Here is an 18650-nt window from a genome sequence, read left to right on the forward strand (position 1 = left end):
ACTTCGACGAGGCCGAGAAGGAGACAAGCGGCTGTAGAACAGTCCCCATACCGCTTATAGAGTTTAGAGTTTATGACGGGAGCCGCTCGTGAAGCGCTCTTGCATAGTAAGAAAAGACCTCCGCCACCGGCAGGGACTTCAGAAAAAAAAAAGAAATATGCTAAGAGAAACACCAGTCTCCTTTTGATTGAGATATTTCTACTTTTAATTTTATGTGAGTGAAATCGTATTGTGTTTGTGTTGAATTTTTATTAGTAATTTAATTTTTTTTATTGTCACGATATTATCATTAGTATACGAGCGACATAGTAATTTAAACTATTTTTTAATAAAGTTAATAAATTAAGTTCTTTAAAAAGTTGAAATTATATCTTAATCTCATGATGTCTTATATATATATATATATATATATATATATATATATATATATATATATGTCATGTAAAACTTTTCCACCAATATATCTAACAATAAGGCAAAATTAAAGGCTAAATTAATAAACATGACATTTATTTTATTACGATTCCAAATATCGACGTGCTTTTTATTAGGATAAAATCAATTGAGAGATGCATTACATTATACATTGCAGATATATTCCAAACTGATCTCACATTTCCACACGACCCATTTCTCATCAATTCTATTTACATAAGTATATTTACATAAGTCAAGAAGTATGTACTTTGTTACGCACTTTGTACTGTACTACACTTAGTGATATAAATTTTTACATCGTAAATAGAATGTCTATCTTCAAAAAAAAAATTTGCATCTATATAATATATAGGATGAAATATTACAGTATTTGTTTTCACTATTTTTTTTATTCGATTATCTTTGAAAGAATTTTTTACTAATCTTTAGGAATTTTGACAAAGTTTTATATAGGATATATAATTCTATTTCACATATAAATATTATTTCATATTATATTCCAGTTTAACGTAGCCATGAAGCAAATTTCACTCAAAATAAATTAAAAATCATATTCAAAATCATTTCAAAATTCTAATTAAATATTATTATTAAATTTAGGATCACTTATTATCGTTTCGAATATATCTTTTCGTATGATAATATCCTGAAAAGAAAATGGAAAATATAAAAGGGAAAAAAACGATCTCGCAGTGAAATTCAAGAACACTTGTGGAAAGTGGTAGGTATCGCCTTCTCCGTGTAAATTCCCAAGACGTCTTTTATCTCAGCGCGTAAAGAGAAAACGTGGAGACATTTCGGAAAAGGAACGTCGGGTTTTGCGGCACACAACCCACCGGAAACAGTGCTCATGATATACATTCGCGAGTGCGAGGTTCCTTCGCTTAGTGAAAATTCTCGCCTCTCGCGCGCCTGCCGTCGAATGATTCTCTCTCGGATCGTCTTCGAAAAGCGCGCCCGTTCTCGTTTCACCGGCGTGTGTATCGAGCGTGTGCTTCTCTCAGGATTACATCGCAGAAATTTCCGGTCGTTGCAAAATGCACATGAGCGATGAAACGTCAACGCGCGTCGCGTCCGTTTTATTCTGTTATTAATTCGCAGCAGTTGCGCGATGCGTGTCAGTTTCGCGCATAAAAAGGAGAATTTCTCTGCGTGTCCGTCAGCCCGCGTTCATCCATCGAGCGGATTTACATAGGATTTGGAACGCAGAATAGATCCAAAGTTTTACGTTTCGTTCTGTAGAAAGCCGCGCGCGACAATGCTAGAGAAAGATGTTTCTATTTTTACGCTTTATTTATATATATATATATAAATACATATATATAAATATATATATATAAAATATATATATAAAATATATATTATATATATATATATATATATATAAATACATATATATAAATATATATATATATAAAATATATATATAAAATATATATTATATATATATATATATATAATATATATATAAACGCATATGCATGTATAATAAGATATATTAAATACTAACTTAAGATATTAACTTCACATCTTGCAAAAGAAAAAAAGAATGGATATGATATCACATTTATGTTTTTGAAATATAGTATTTTGAGCGTTGAAAAAAATATATATTGTATTTATATTAATATTAATTTGTATTCATAAAATTGCATTTTAGATTATTTTTGTAACTGATATAATGATTTTTATCACTAATCGTCTCCGTACGATGTTCAGATATAAGAAACATTCAGCTTTCGAGAGCAGTATTTTTAGAATAAAAGAAAAAAAAAGAAGATGAGCACGTATCATTTTTCTTATATTTTTAGCTTACTATGTTGCAGTAACTACAAAATATTTTATTCTGTTGCACGCATTTACGTTATTTTGAAGACTTTAGAGAAAATAAATAAATTTACAGATTTCAAGTCTTTGATAGTTTACCGCAGTAAGAGAATTTATGCAGCCAATCCCTTAGACATGTGTTTTTCGTTTGAGAATTTATAAGCCTTTGCAAATCCGAGAACTGTAGTGAGAAAAAGGTAAGGTTGGGAATAAAATTTATTTAAATAAATGAGAAAAGAAGTCTATATGCTAATCAAGAAATACGTGGTGCATTTAAATATGTATAATTGATTATATAACACCGAACAATTTTCATCTGTTGAAGACAAATAAGAAGAATACTAACAATGATAGGGAATCATTGAGAGAAAATGTTATAATAAGAAAGAATGAAAATTTAAATTTGGCACAATATAAATTCCACATCTTGGGGAAAAAGATGGTGAACGTGCCATGATGTCACTTTTATATTTTTAAAATATGGGTATTTTGAGCGTTGAAAAAATACATATTTGTGCTTATTAATACTATTAATACTATTTTCGAAGAAATGCAACGTGAAAATAAATTATAAATTTAATTTCGCTAATAAAATTTATTATGCATTAAATCAAGTAGTTAATACATGATTTCTGGAATTGTAGGTCAAATGTATCGGGTTTCGGTTCGTGATAACAGAATCGTGATATTTTAGGATTGTGTTATTTTGGTATTACTTTAGAACGTTATACATTCCAGCATTTATGATATTACTGGATTTGTCGTTATTCATACTCCCGTCGTCGTTCATACTCTCGTTCTTCGAGCACGCAGAAAACGTTTCTTCTCATATTTCGCGGTCAGCAAGGGTCGTAGCGAACACGGAGCCATCTCGATGATTCACGGTCATGACTCACTTTACTACCGCAGCATCGAGGAGGGCTCGCATAAATGGCAAGGTCTCCACCGTCGAGGTTGCATCAAGTAACAGAAGAAAATAGCGGAGGAGATTGCAATACAAATAATGATTTTTATCGAGTTCTTGCTGAAAAATTTTCTTTTGTTTTATCTTGATTCTTTCCTGAAATCTTTTCTCAATCATTATCAAGACTAAATTTTATAATGATTTTATAATGGGTAAACTTATTATTATACATTATAATGTGCAATCTTTAAAAATTAAAATTTAGAGATATAATAATAAATGAAGATATGTATGCACTACGTATATCTTATTATCGAAATTAATAAATAAATCTAATTTATTTAAAATTTTATTTTTTCTATCATAGCCATTTCAACAAATTTATAAGCTTTTTGAAACTTATTTAATATCATGTGCCGGATAACATATACCTTTCTTGTGAAATATCTTGATTATGTTGATAATCCTGAGATATATATTATATTAATTGAATAGTATAGCAGATAAATTTTTGCTCCGATTCTGACCAGTCTTGTGGAACAAATATATGTTTAATTATTATTATAAAACAGGTTTGCGTCTCAAATATACTATGAAGTCGCGATCGTTTGCCAAGGAACTTGTCGTTCTCGCCGCACAAAGTATGACTTACGGCATCGAATGCGCTACTTAAGCTGCGTTATCGAATCCGATAGTCCATGGTCACTTAATGGCCAGTTATGGCCACAGAAGGACCGCTTTTCTGCACACAGACATAGAGAAGTAGAGAAGACAGATTCACGTACGGACTGAAATTCACGTCGCGTCATAAATCATGCTGTGTCAATTTCTCGTGAGTGGTCATTATCGGGGACCAATCTGGTGACGATGATGATAACGACGACGACGATGACGATGACAGTAACGACTAGTCGAAATGCCATTTTTTAATGGTATCGAAAACACCTACGCATGTACGACCTCTTTACGTGGATATAAAGCTCACGTAACGTTTGTTTCGTTTACGCAAAATAACTGCATGATATTTCGAAAGGTATTAACCCGGTCCAATAACTGACACCATCATTTTCATTGTGAAGTTCATCATTTCCCTTTGCGATGCGTTTACTAAATAATAAAAGTAAATGATAAAATAAGAAATCTCTTTTTCATGGTCCATCTTTTATATTATTTGTATTCCATTTGTAAATGTAATTACCGCTTAAGTTGTTAATAATAAATAATTAAAAACTTGAAGGTATGCATTGATTCATTCATATCTTATCATTTGATTCTATTTATTTTAACTTTATTACTTCATTTGCTTATGATACGATTGAGGAATACAAGTTTCTCAAGAAATCTACTGTGATTGTTTATGAGGACGAATATACGCTTATCTTATCCGCGAGTTACGCGAAGACTCTGTCATCCAGTCTTAACGGGAAGCAACGACGAAAAAAAAAAAATAATAATATAATAAAATAATTCATCGCTCGACGTAAAAGTCGAAGATACGTTTATTGCGAAATAAAATAAGCCGGCTTACGGCGATTTTGCGAAGCGACAAATGCCGCTGCGCGCGTTCTCCATCCATTCGCGGCGCTTTACGAGACATAAACGACGCATAATTCACTATTACCCATCGCCAAAGTGGTATACCACTGAAATAGTAATTTATCCTAAGAACCACATTTCGTCTCTTGTCTGCAATATAGCTCATCCATCCAAACCATTATCTCATCGTACTTTTATGTTAGTTGTATATTCTGTAAATCCTTGTACTTATCCAATGAAACTTTGTCTCTACTTAAATATAAAAATATATATGTATACGTATACTTCTTGAATATATATATTCACATGTTTTTTTTTTTGTGAAATAGGTTGTGAGATTTGATCAAAATATTTTAAATTACTTTTGCAACCATTTTTGTTAACTCGAAACAAATGCTCGTACTGGAAAGAATTATATTTTTTTTCAAAAAATATTTTTTGTAGAATCTGGCTTTCTGCCGTGTTTCGATAGCATTGCTATTATTGTATATTTTATTAGTCGCTTATATTTTTTATATTTTGTTTTTTATCTTGTTTTACGCTTACTAGTAGCAGCGTCAATTTATATCAATTACCAAAAATGATGAATAACTTAAATATTGATCAATCATTGGGACTGTACTAAAACATTGTATAATTAAATATTCTATTCTAATACGAGTATTAATTTTATAAAAGAATATTAGAAATATATTGAAATGAATACTGTACAATTGCCGCTATTTCACTTCTTCTGTCCAATGTCCAGTTCATTTTGAAACAAATGTCGGAATTATTTTTTACCAATTCAATGAAAAATATTCATCAAGTAAATTTCTGTTATCAAAATTCTGAGAAAATAGATTTCAATACCTGAGGGTATTGCATATAATGCAAATAATGCACGATCGTTACGCGGAGCGTGAATATTTTATTCACATGACATTTTAGAGCGTTAAACGCGATGCGGGTACATGTTGATTGATCATTCTGTGATTCAACCGTCGACGAAATATTCGATTTCGATGCGTTGCCGATATGGTATAGCGGCATCAAAAGCAACGGGCGGGCTCCCTGTGTGGGTGCCATGCATCGATCTAAATTACAAAATCGACTTTATAGACAATCGATAGGTTTGTCGTTGCACTCGGACTATTGACGAGTGATCACATACGCCCATCCTAATATCAGATTTAACGTCGACATGGGGGAAGACAAACAACTCTCGTATTGGATGATGAAACGCGGGACGCGACAAACATATGGCCCCGAAATACCGCTGTAATAACGGGATGTAAATTTACCGGGATAGACGAACGCGGCGTACCGCATTGCATCATGAAAATTCCACTCGGTTCGTTCAGAATGCGTTTTTAAGCGAACGTCCGCGATATGTTGCGAGATATTTCACTCTACGATCCATAAATCGTGGAAATTATGAATAAAAATTGGGTGAAAGCGTCGACGGTTTATGGAAAGCGTTTTAAATTATACATTATATTTTTACGTACTGGAAAGTGGGATCATTTTATATCTATTATACGTTTCATAGTTTTACATGTTAGCTTATAATTCTTTGTATAGCTTTATGACGATTTCTGTTTGAAAAAAGTTTACATGAATTTAAGGGATTTATGCAATGTGCATACGATTAAAAATTAATTGTGTCTATTGTGTAAAAAAAATTAGCTGTATTTTAACACATAAATATTAGCTTTGTACATTTTTTAGCTTTATACATTTAAATTCTGTTTTTAAATTGTTCTAGATGAGTATCTGTGGATCGTCGTCGTATATATTTTGCATTTAATATAATTATTTGCTGTTATTATATAAATCTGATATTTATCATTTTCTTATTTTGCGCAATGAATGCTCTATAATTAAAATGCATCAGGAAGAAAACATCGCAAAATAATCTGGCTCATTTTCTGAGCAGGATTTACAAACCGGCAGACGATTTTACAATAATCATTAGTTAAATGACAAAGTAATTTATAGCCTCGACGAATGTCGCACTAACGAACCAATAAACATATCAGCAATCTCGTAACTGGACAGCATAAACGCGAATACGAGCTTCGAACAAGAGCGAGAACAAGAAATAATCGTGCCGCGATTCCGGAGCTATGACTACTGTTCGAAACTATTGTTAACGACCTTCTCTCATAAACATTGTCCCTTTGTTTTTACGAGTAGGACAACCAGCGAGTTTCATACGAGTTTTAATGCGCGAATCGCCGTGCGTGAACTCAATATCCAGTCGGTCATTTAATCCGCTTTTTTGCAGAGGATTGCAATGATGTAATCACAAAGCAGTCAAACATAAATATTGTTAACACGAAAAAATAATGTTTAATTATCTGAAATTGCGCGCAAACTACACTACATTTTTCTTTATTGTGGAATTTAGAAAATTTTTAAAAATTTTTTACAAAACTTTACTTGACTCTGAAACATTTTTATAGGTTTTAAACATTTTATAGCACTTGTAATTGTCTAAAATAATCTTAATTGCAGTTATATTAATTTTTTTTAATCGCACTAGATACAATTGTATGATATATTAAAGAATATATTAAATGGCTGGTAATTATTTATGCTTCGATATTTACATAGTTATTACAAAGATGCGATATTTTGAGGAAATACTGTGCATAATTTAAATTTTTAAAATTATTAAAATTAAAGCTGTAATTTTTATGAATGCATCGTTTTTAAAACTATATTTTTCTTTATTTAATTGAACAATTATGAAATTAGATGAATAAAATTAGACGAATTAAATAAAGAAAAATTATTACTTATGAGATTATCACTTATGATATAAAAAATAAATATAAAAAAAAGCCTCCCCGGCGGGGAATCGAACCCCGGTCTCCCGCGTGACAGGCGGGGATACTAACCACTATACTACCGAGGACTTGCGGTAGCATCTTCTATTATTATAGTCTTCACTAAGAAGACATTTCTATGTAAAGTGTAAAAGTATGTACACATGTATATATTGAAATTATTTTACAAAATATATACAATTTATGCATATAATAAAATATTTATCTTTTATCTTTTTTATCTTAAAAATTTTTTAAATTAAGTTTAATAAATATTAAATTATCTTATATTTGTATCTACAATAATAAAATTTATGCTATAAAAATATTTGATTTATTTAAATAACAATATTTTATTTAGTTATAATAATTATTATTTATACAAATTAAAAATAATAATAGAGCAAAGAAAAATATCTTATTACAATGAATACTACAATAATTGGAAAGAAATGTTCTCAACTCCTCGGTAGTATAGTGGTCAGTATCCCCGCCTGTCACGCGGGAGACCGGGGTTCGATTCCCCGCCGGGGAGAATCATTTTTTTTTTAATACAAATAATATATTTTTCAATTAAAATTATGACTGTTCTTTTTTTTTTAAATTCTACTCGTGTTTATATAAAAGTTTATATTTTTCGCGTAAATTTTATATGGGAAAAATGCTTGCAAATTAAATCTGTTTTTTGTACATCACTAATTATTTTAATTATTTATAAACCCTTTACATCTTTTATTATAGCAATAAATACACCATAATTACGTTTTATAACGATGATTTTAATTTTTGCATTGTGAAGTTGGAAACGTTGATATTATAGAAGGAAGGAGGACCAATGTCAACTGATATTTATTTATTCGTTCAATAATTTATATGCGTCATTTGGAAATTCGCCATTTCGAATTCCATGCGTTCGCTTTGAGATTTAAGCATCGCGCGTTCTCGCGGGACTGGTCAGGTATACAACTCAAAAACTGAATTTATTGACTGGCGGGACCGATAAATTGTTTCGAGGTCCGTGGCAGAGCACAGTGGCGGACGTTATTGAGCTATTAAATTGTGATTACCCGCGTGTTATTAGGTGCGGCTACACGGAGACGGGACATTCTTCTTTGCTTCCATCTCGCTTTCCCTTTGCAACTGCCCCTCACTTCGCGACTATATCAATCCTGTCCTGTCTTAAACACCGCAACTCCAAATACGCGTTTCTTTTTTTACTTTTGGTTCTTTTTTCTTTTCTTTTTTTCACCGACGTTGGTACCAATGGCGTACGAACCTGTTCCTTTTTTCACGAACCGCACCTGCGTCGTCCACAGGGAGTCTCGAGACGATATAAAGGTTGAAGGCGATTTGCACGAAAAAAGGAAAGGCTGAAAATCTTCGAGCTTTTTTGTTTATCCATTGCTGAATCGAGATTTATTCAATGTCGATTTATTCAATTCAAATCAAAAGATTACTTATCTTAATTAAGATACTTTACATGACTTTTTTATGAGTAGCTATTATTTATCCAGTTTATCGTATAAACTTTTTTATATACGTATATATATATATATATATATATATATATATATATATATATACATATATAATCTAGATCTAATTTTCTACAAGTTTAATTGCACAATCTAATGTTAATAAAAAAAATTTAAAGTTTTAGTTTTTAGATGTTTAATTTAACTAATTGAAAATGTTCTTACTTGTCCTTATTTTATTTTAAAATTTTTCTAAAAATTAATAATAAGATAACAAAATTATTTTAAAATGTACGGTAATTATTTTAAAAATATGCTCCATGTTATTTATAACTATCAAAATTGCAAACGAGGAATCTCTTTCATATGATGCTAGCGAACGTTTGAAGGAAAAAAAATGAGAGGCTCCATGACGAAATAGAAAATTCGTGCTCGGCGTGCGTGCCGACGATAGTTAACGGCCATAATTGCGGTCTACATATGCATGCTGGATGCGCCGCTGCCGGGACTGACTGTTCCATATTCAACGGTTAAGTGTGATGTACGAGTTTTGAGTGTCGCGGCATATCAAATAGGTGTAATCGCACGTGGTACATCCCCCTCTCTGTTCCCTTTCCGTACCTTCTACTCTTGCTCTTGCGGTTTAAATTATGTACAATTAACCAAGCACGCATATTTCAATCGCGTTGTTATCAATGCAGACTGATTCTACGTGACTACTGATTTGAATTCTACGCTGATTCGCGAGATAGAGTGAGAAAATAAAAATGATGATAAAAGGCTAATCTGTGACAATACAATAATAATATATATATATATATATATATATGCATAACAACAAACAATTTTTATTGGAGATAAAAATTTTCCTTCCGACGGAATATTAAAAATATTCCGTTTGAAAGAACGTGCGATAAGCCTTAGACATCCTGTTAATCATCGAAACGTCAACAAAATAAATCTTTCACTTTCGTATGCATCATGAATCTTCGTAATCACCGTTATCATATTGCGAACATCGGCCTTCGTGTCGACCGTGTGAATAATAATGAGTGTTGTTGTGGATCATCTAACGCGCATCTAATGACTCTGGTAGGTAATAGGCGCCGCAGGACGCAGAAGAGGCCAAAATATCGGGGAAAACATAATTGCATCCGTAAGACTTCTCTTGGGAACGGAAAACGTTTCGATGAGACGGATTCCTTTCTCGTCTCTAACTGGACAGACACCTGCTTGTCGTGCTTGTCCGTAATAAGCCCGTAATCGAGGATAAATTTAAGGTCACATGATGAAGATACTATTTTTTGAAATATGTCGCTCTTGCACGCAAATGCTTGTGAAATCGGTCAGTGCGCACCGTCGTGCTCATTTGAAAGCCCCAAGTTACAGAGGACACCTCGTAAATTCAATTCAGCGATAGTACGGCCTGATAAGTCTCATATCGAAGATAATTTTGTTATCACTTATTATACGAATAAAGATATTCGGCTGATATATGCGTGAGTCTTCTGCTTATCAAGAAGTATGGCAACATTTCTGTGCTAAATATGTCTATTTATTTTGTGATCAAGAAACCTTGACATGTCAGTTGTGTAGATAAACAGTTATCTTTATCTAAATAAACTACTATTATTTATGTGCGTAACACGCATAGTTGTCGAACGAACAACATATTCAACTTTTACAAATTTATATTGTAATGTTTTATTTTTACTTTTACACGCTATGTATTTCTGTATAAAATTAGAAGCTAGTAAAATTTAATGAATGTGTTTTAAATGAATTATTTCTTTAATAAAGGAAAGATATATATATATATATATATATATATAGATAGATATATATATAGATATATATATATATATATATATATATATATATATAGATTTAAAAGAAATATTAAATAGATTTTGAACAAACATAAAAGTTACACATGATTATTAGTACTTTTTAATGTTCGTGTTCATTTTTCTTTAATGATCTCTGTTTATTAAGCTTAAGCAATGCGTAAGACAATTGCGATAAAAACATGTCATCGTAAAATATGCGACTGTACACACATGATTATACATGTGATAATTATATCTTTCGATTTTTTGTATTGCGTTTATTTCTCTGAAATTATGATAAACGTTATTATTACTGTTTTACTAAAGAAATAATTATATGTTGTTTTACACAATTATGTACTTCACGATCAATTATCGAGCTCGATAAAACGACAGTCTTAAATGTCTTCCGCTGTGACGTTGTGTTCACATAAAAGTAATGTGGAGAATTTCTCGAACGGAATACCTTGGAATAGGCTGCAGGTTTTCATCGTGCATCAAATGTCTAATTGATATTAATAATCTTTTTAATTAATTAAAGAGATTATCATCCAGTTTACATCTTGCTAAAATGAAGCGTTAAAATCCATACGTATACACACGTTTACAATTCAACTAGCAAATGAAAAATTTGTTGAAAACATTATGGAACACTATTAGTAATTCTTGTGATTGAAAATATTGTGCATTTCTGGTAGTAGTAATGTATAGCGAAATAATAATTTTCGTAAAGCATTAATTTTGACCAATTATACCTCTTACTCTATATAATATTATACCAAGAATTCAGAATTTTTAGTCAAATCAAATAAATTCCGTGTAGATTTTAATAGCGATATTTTTGCTATCCAATCAATGCCTTTCGTGAAAGTCGTACGAAAATACAAGGACTTTTTGGTATCGACAGAAATTCGTGTCGCGATTCCAGAAACGGCTTTCGCAGCTGAGAATCATCGTGGTGAAGAGGTGAAGAGAAGTAAGGTGGGAGATTGCCACCCAAGTAGCAGCATTTGTCGCTGATTGTTCAGGGACCGTTCCGAGGTCCGCACACCCTTCGATTCCCTTCACCTTCTCAACGATCCCGATCGACCCGTCGCTTGGCCAGACTGTATAGGAAACGCGATGGTAGAGGTACCGCCGTTAATTAGCCGATACTTCACTCGCACTCTTTCTAAGATGAATTTACGATGAATATACGTCATATATTTAACAATTAGTCTTATTAAAAATATCTTAATATCTTATTTATATTCTATACTCTATTCTATATTCTACTCTATACTATATTCTATATTCTATACTTTATTTAATAAATAAATTTGAATTTTATTGCAACTGTTTTGATATTAATTAAAATAGTAATGCATAAAATGAATAGGATTATAAAATGGATGCAAATTTCTATTTCTAAAGAAAACGCAAAATATATTTGAGCCAATTTTTTAATGTATTTTTGTAAAAATAACAGTTTGCACATGCTTTTTTCTTTTTTTTTATTTTATCAATCGTTCGATTTCATCGTTTGTAGAATCCGTATTTGTTGAATCTATATTTGTGTGTGGTGTAGTGTGGTGTGGTGTGGTGTGGTGTGGTGTGGTGTGTGATGTGTGTGGTGTGTGTGTGTGTGTGTGTGTGTGTGTGTGTGTGTGTGTGTGTGTGTGTGTGTGTGTGTGTGTGTGTGTGTGTGTGTGTGTGTGTGTAAGTTAAATCGAGATATGCGACGGGCTTCAATCTAGTCTCAGGATTGAGTCAAAAAACGACAGTTTTATGATGTAACTGGGACATACTGCGAGCATCGAGTTGATGGCAAACAGGTCAGTTTGTCCGATCGCTTTTGGCCGTTTTATGACGATTTACTCACGCAAATGAAAATACTTCGTTTAAACTTTGCGCATGTTTTTTTTTCACTGTATGTGACTGGAATATATTCTTTGAAATGTTACTATTTGTTGGCACTACGCGTGCATTACGCGTGCGAGAAAAAGAATTTAGTTGAAAGAAAGATTTAATTTTTGTATTTAGTTTTATTATGAAAAAAATATTTATCAATTTAAAAAGAACTTTTTATATTGTTTTACATTAATTTTAAGAAAATTTCTGTTATATAAGCGTGAAGTACATAGAATTTTTTATCTTCATATTAAGTTTAACAATATTTAAGTCAAATCTTATATCTTATATTATTATCTTTGAAAAAAGAAAAAAAATTCGATGTATTAATATTAAAATGATTTCATTGCTAACAGCTACAAATATAATTTAAATAATTTTTTTTTATATAGGCTATTTTATTTTCTAATACTGTTTTAATTATATATTTATTGAAGTTATTGAATTATGTATTTATAATTATTAATCTAATCTAATCTAGCGATAACTTATTTTACATCATAATACTTTCATAACAAAGCATCTTATAATTTTTATAATTTATCTCATTATCTGATATTTTTTACGATCGACTCGTACTCATGGCCATTTCTTTACTTGCCATAGCTCTTAAAGTTCATACATTACTCTTTCTTTTTTCTGAAGCTCTGCCGATAGCAGATTGCTGGGCGTAGATAGGAAGGTAAAAGAAAAGAAAGTTTTCTGACACCATGGTAAGCCCATGCAGGATACCTGCAATGGCTTAATACTTTATGATAACCTGTAGACTTACTTCATGACGATATTTTTACGGAGGGAGGGAGGGAGGGAGGGGGAGAGAGAGAGAGAGAGAGAGAGAGAGAGAGAGAGGAGGGAGGAAAGGAGAGAAAATTATTAGGTTTATACAAGACAGCAAAAACGCTAAGCAATTATTGGATTTACCTGTCTCATGAACTTGATATCCTTGGAAATTATAAAAAAGACAATGTGCACATAACTAATATAATTACTGTAAGATATATAAAAGAACAATAAAAAATAAAATTGAAGTACTTTTTTAATACATTGAAGATAAGTAAGTCTTATACCTATTAGTTTAGAATTAAAAAAATTTTTTTTTTAATACTTTTTTGTTTTTAAAAAAAAATTATGGAAGAAAATCATAAATATTTAAAAATAAAATATAACTGAAGTAATTTAAATACTCGTTGTTTCTATGGACCAGTGTATTATTTTTCTTTTGCATTAAATTGCTTCGACCTTTGTTAAAAATATTTTTCCGCTATTTTTCCGTCCAGCTCTGATATGCGTTATCGTTATACAGTTTTTTCGTATCGATTGTAATCCAACATTGTAACGATTGTTATTGCACATCATATTTGATATAATATTTATACTTTGCTTTGAATATAAACGTATTTTTTTTAAAATAAAATATACAATTAATTATTATTTGAAAAACATTGGATATTTTACACAAACTTCTTTCTAGATTGTTTTAATAATTAACGTAACGATTTAAAGATATTAAGAATATTAAAAATATTAAATCTAATCTTACAGATTTAAATTAATATTGATATATAATATTTTATAGTCTATATTATTTTTATCATATTTTACTTGTACATTTACTTTAAAATAAAATAATCTATATTCTTAAAAATAAAAAAGTTAAAAATAGATATTTATTTTAATGACAATGAGATAATTATATTAAAAATTGTTTTATATTTTTAAGATCTATATATAGAAATTTATAAGAGAATTTAAGAAAATACATAAGAATTTATAAAGGAGAATCTCACGTAAGTTGGCCCATTAGCTCAGTTGGTTAGAGCGTCGTGCTAATAACGCGAAGGTCGCGGGTTCGATCCCCTCATGGGCCAAATTTTTTTTTTTTAATATTTTTTATTACATTCACATTCTAAAATAACAAAATAATTTAATTTAATTACTCAAATTTTGATATATCATGAAATTAAAAAATAAATTTAATATTTTTTTTTAATTTTGTAATTTTTGTGCTAACTAAATATTTTTCTATTGCTCACATCAAATAAAAACGTATCTTGAAATCTTTTTTCTTACATTTATGTCCTTTTTCCTTATTGTACTGTGGCTACGTGCACGACTTATCAAGCCGAAAAAAGTTCGACCAACGGTGGTCACGGTGCTCTGAACTTCGAAAGAAGTACGTGCTTGTACTTGCGCAAAAAGCAGTGCACGAAGAGGAAGAATTTGAGTTTCGACTGAGTACGGAGTAAGTTTCGGAACGACCCAGAACTCTAATTGAGTAACTTTTTCCAGTTCGACGCGGCTTGTTTGGCAAGGCGTTAATGGGACCATTTTGGGACAGTCTTTTGGAGAATAGATGGCTTTTGTAATAGGAAAAAGTTTTTTTGTTGAGTAAAGCAATAGCCATGTCTTATTTATTTCACGACCAGAATAAAAGGTCTAATCTAAGGTCTTGATCATGTATATATAGAATCTTTTATCCGGGCATATGTTAAATAAAATAGTAAATGCAAGAAAATAATTTATAGAAAATTAATAAATTTTGAGTATATATATATATATATATATATATATATATATATATATTTAATTAGAAATTTTATTCTGTATAAAGTTTTTAGAAAAAAAAAAGATTCCGGTACCGGGAATCGAACCCGAGCCTCCTGGGTGAAAGCCAGGTATCCTAGCCACTAGACCATACCGGATTGTTGGAGAAGTTTCTTATAAAGAGATATCTATTTAATGTAACGATACATAACTAATAAATAACTTTACTTTAAATTTTTTATTTATATTTCTTTTGCTTATATGTTTTGCAATCATGTTGATAACTGAGTATTAAATTATCAGTGATGTTAATCCTTTGATTTTTATTGAATATTTAGCAAAGTATATTCGAAGAAAGTTATTTTTTGCAAAAAGAAATGTATAATATATTTGATTTAATATGATAAATATTATTTTTTGAAGTATTGATATATATTTAGATAATTTAGATAGAAAACCATGGGTATTGTATAATAAGCTTCAATGGTCCTGTGGCGCAACGGATAACGCGTCTGACTACGGATCAGAAGATTCCAGGTTCGAATCCTGGCAGGATCGATATATTTTTTTGTAAAATTTAATATTGAAAATTAAAATTTGTATAATTGCAATATGAAAAATTTATATGTAATTGTAAAAAATACATTTTACACATTTTTATTTTTTTATTTATGCTTTATTATAATATATAATGTACATGTTAAAATTATTTAGAAAATATTAATAAATATATAAATTATATTTTTAAAACAAAATCACAATATATTTTGTAACTTTAGGAGCTTATAAATTTTGGTAGAACTTATAAATTTTTATATTTTTATTAACATATACTAATATTATTTTTTATCCAATAATGATTCTTGATTCTTTTATCAGTTTCGATTTTTTGTTAAACTTAATTTTAGAAAATATTAATTATTAGATTAAAAAATAAGTATATTATCTGCTATGATGAGACATAATATAGAGAAGAAATAAAAAATGCTTAATTTTTTACATTTTATATTATACATTTTATATATTATACATTTTATGTTATTTTTGTGTAATTTATGCAAAAATTATGAACAAGATTTAACAGATATATAATATTTTGTTTTATTCTAAGTTTAATGCATCTATATATTAGTTGTTTTATTTATTATCTAAAATTTTTAAGATCTATATTATTCAATAACAAAAATTAACAAAAATAACATCAGGTCTATTCAATTTTGTCAAAATCGGCTTTTATATTTGATACCAGTGCAAAACAGGTAAGTAAATAAATAAATAAATAATAGATGTATGCATGTATGCATATATGTATATATGCGTATATACTTGTAACATGTCCGGCTGATATTGACTACATGTTTCTTGTCTGGGTTTATTCCCCATAATTCATTCTTGAACGTGTCGATACACGCTTTGCGGAACGAACAATATCGAAAGAAAAAGACTTGTCAGATTGGCAGCATGCTTGAGGCAGTTTTATATAGTGTGCAATAAAACTATTGTCGAATATCCATATTTGACAAAACATGGAGTGATGTATCATTGTAAATTTTTGAGTAACATATTCTTGAAATATCTCCGAAAAAGATGCAGTAGTTAAAATATTTAAACGAGTTTTGTATTCAAATTAAAACTAAATTGAAATAAACATTTTGTATCTAATACAGAAGTAAAATGTAAATATAAAGAGAAAGTATGTGTTTTCCAAATTTGTATTAAAATTCACTGACTATAAAATGGATATCAAGAATGTATAAACTAAAATTATATATACTACTGAAAAAAATGAGAATATATACGTATGTATTCTATATTTTTGTATAATCTCCTGTTTAAAATGGAAGCAGAAAACTTCTGTATTGTACCGATATCAGATCAATAATGGTCTTGTTGTTAGAAGACAGATGTTTTATACCTTGTTTGGATATATTTGTTTCTGCAAGTATGCTCGCAAACATCTTGCATTATTTTGTGTTACTACGAGAAAACGTTACGTTTTTCAGGAAACGAACTCGAACTCTCAACGAACGAGGCGAGATTCATAAAACAATGATTTCACCATTTGGGACTCGCATGTTGAACATCGGTAATATATTAGATATTATTGCAAAGGAAAGGCGTTATGAATCCACGAAAAAAAAGTACGAGAGGTAGTTTAAGCCATAAGCAATAGTCGACTATTTTCTGAAATTATTGAAATTAATCTGGATTTTTTTAAAAAATTTCAGTTTTTGAATAAATTAATTTTTAAATAACACGAGACATGGTACAAATCACGAAAATAAATGATTTAGCACGTTGAGCGATATTTTTCTCGCATCAGTCTATTACGTTAAACCATATTTATGTACATGAAATACATTGCGTTAATGTACTTTGTGTACATAAATGTTGATTTCCCCACGGAAGAAAAAGGATTAACTTTTTATTTCATTTACGAACGAATTCTAGCCACAGCTTTCCAAATATACTTTTTGCTTTAAATAGACGATGAAATGTTAAAAATATTGTACAATTTCATGACGTTGCACATGCAACATCATTTTTAATTAAATGTATGTTTATCATGTGCAAATCGCCTATTTATAAAATGGAATTGTATCGTAATAAAAATTTGATAATATTTTATTTTCTATGTTTGTTTCAACAGAAATTTGTGACCTCAAAACTCATGCAAACTCATTTAAATATTTTTCCAATTCTATCTTGCATTTTCATTTCTAAAATAATTCTATTTCTCCTGTATTCCTCAATTGATTAACTAATTTTCATAGATTTTTACATTAGATGGTTATTATAAAAAGAGAGAGCATTCAAGTGAGATCTTACAAAGAGTACGATGTTTGACCGTCGAAAAGGGTCTGAAAGCCCTTTTTTCGCCTGCCACATCATCCCTCAGTAACCTCAAGGGAAGTTAGTGTACCCGTTTTCGCGACCTTCGTCATTTGCTCCCTCTTCCTGCCTATCTTTCTCCCGTGGAAATTTTCTTCCCGGTCGTTCTTCAACAGAAGCAGTCTTTTTTCTTCGCCTGAAACCCCGAACAAATGCATCTCACGCGAGTTGTTTTTTCTCCGCTCCGGAACGCATCAATCTCCCTGCGCGAGCTGGCCCATCCGCGTTCGACGGCGGAGAGGCGGCTTTCTCGAAGCTTTTAGTCGTCGGGTATGCTATACGAATAGAGTGTTTCGGAAACGGACAGGTGTTCTACTAATGATAGGTAAATGTATTGGCGGTAAATCAACACATATGTTCTCTAAAATAAGAGCTCAAAGCTAATAATATTTTTTTTATCAAAAAATACGCGAAAATGGCATGTCGCGTCGAATATATATATATATATGTAGAAAATAGCAATCCCGTGAAATTAATTATACAATACCTCAAATACGTCATA

General features: G+C 30.3%; 1 protein-coding gene and 5 non-coding genes across 6 annotated transcripts in view; 4 read left to right on the plus strand and 2 right to left on the minus strand.

Moving 5' to 3' along the window:
* Positions 1 to 18650, plus strand: part of alpha-Man-Ia (alpha-Mannosidase class I a) — a 557932-nt gene that overhangs the window by 122225 nt on the left and 417057 nt on the right. The window lies entirely within an intron of this gene.
* On the minus strand, positions 7536 to 7607 carry TRNAD-GUC (transfer RNA aspartic acid (anticodon GUC)). Its single transcript has one exon. It is a non-coding gene; the product is annotated as a tRNA-Asp (tRNA).
* On the plus strand, positions 7982 to 8053 carry TRNAD-GUC (transfer RNA aspartic acid (anticodon GUC)). The gene has a single exon. It is a non-coding gene; the product is annotated as a tRNA-Asp (tRNA).
* Positions 14507 to 14580, plus strand: TRNAI-AAU (transfer RNA isoleucine (anticodon AAU)). The gene has a single exon. It is a non-coding gene; the product is annotated as a tRNA-Ile (tRNA).
* TRNAE-UUC (transfer RNA glutamic acid (anticodon UUC)) lies at positions 15343 to 15414 on the minus strand. Its single transcript has one exon. It is a non-coding gene; the product is annotated as a tRNA-Glu (tRNA).
* On the plus strand, positions 15742 to 15814 carry TRNAR-ACG (transfer RNA arginine (anticodon ACG)). Its single transcript has one exon. It is a non-coding gene; the product is annotated as a tRNA-Arg (tRNA).

Source organism: Pogonomyrmex barbatus, unplaced genomic scaffold (genome assembly GCF_055798465.1).
Source record: "Pogonomyrmex barbatus isolate J1 unplaced genomic scaffold, ASM5579846v1 scaffold20, whole genome shotgun sequence".
In the NCBI taxonomy this organism is placed as follows: Eukaryota; Metazoa; Arthropoda; class Insecta; order Hymenoptera; family Formicidae; genus Pogonomyrmex; species Pogonomyrmex barbatus.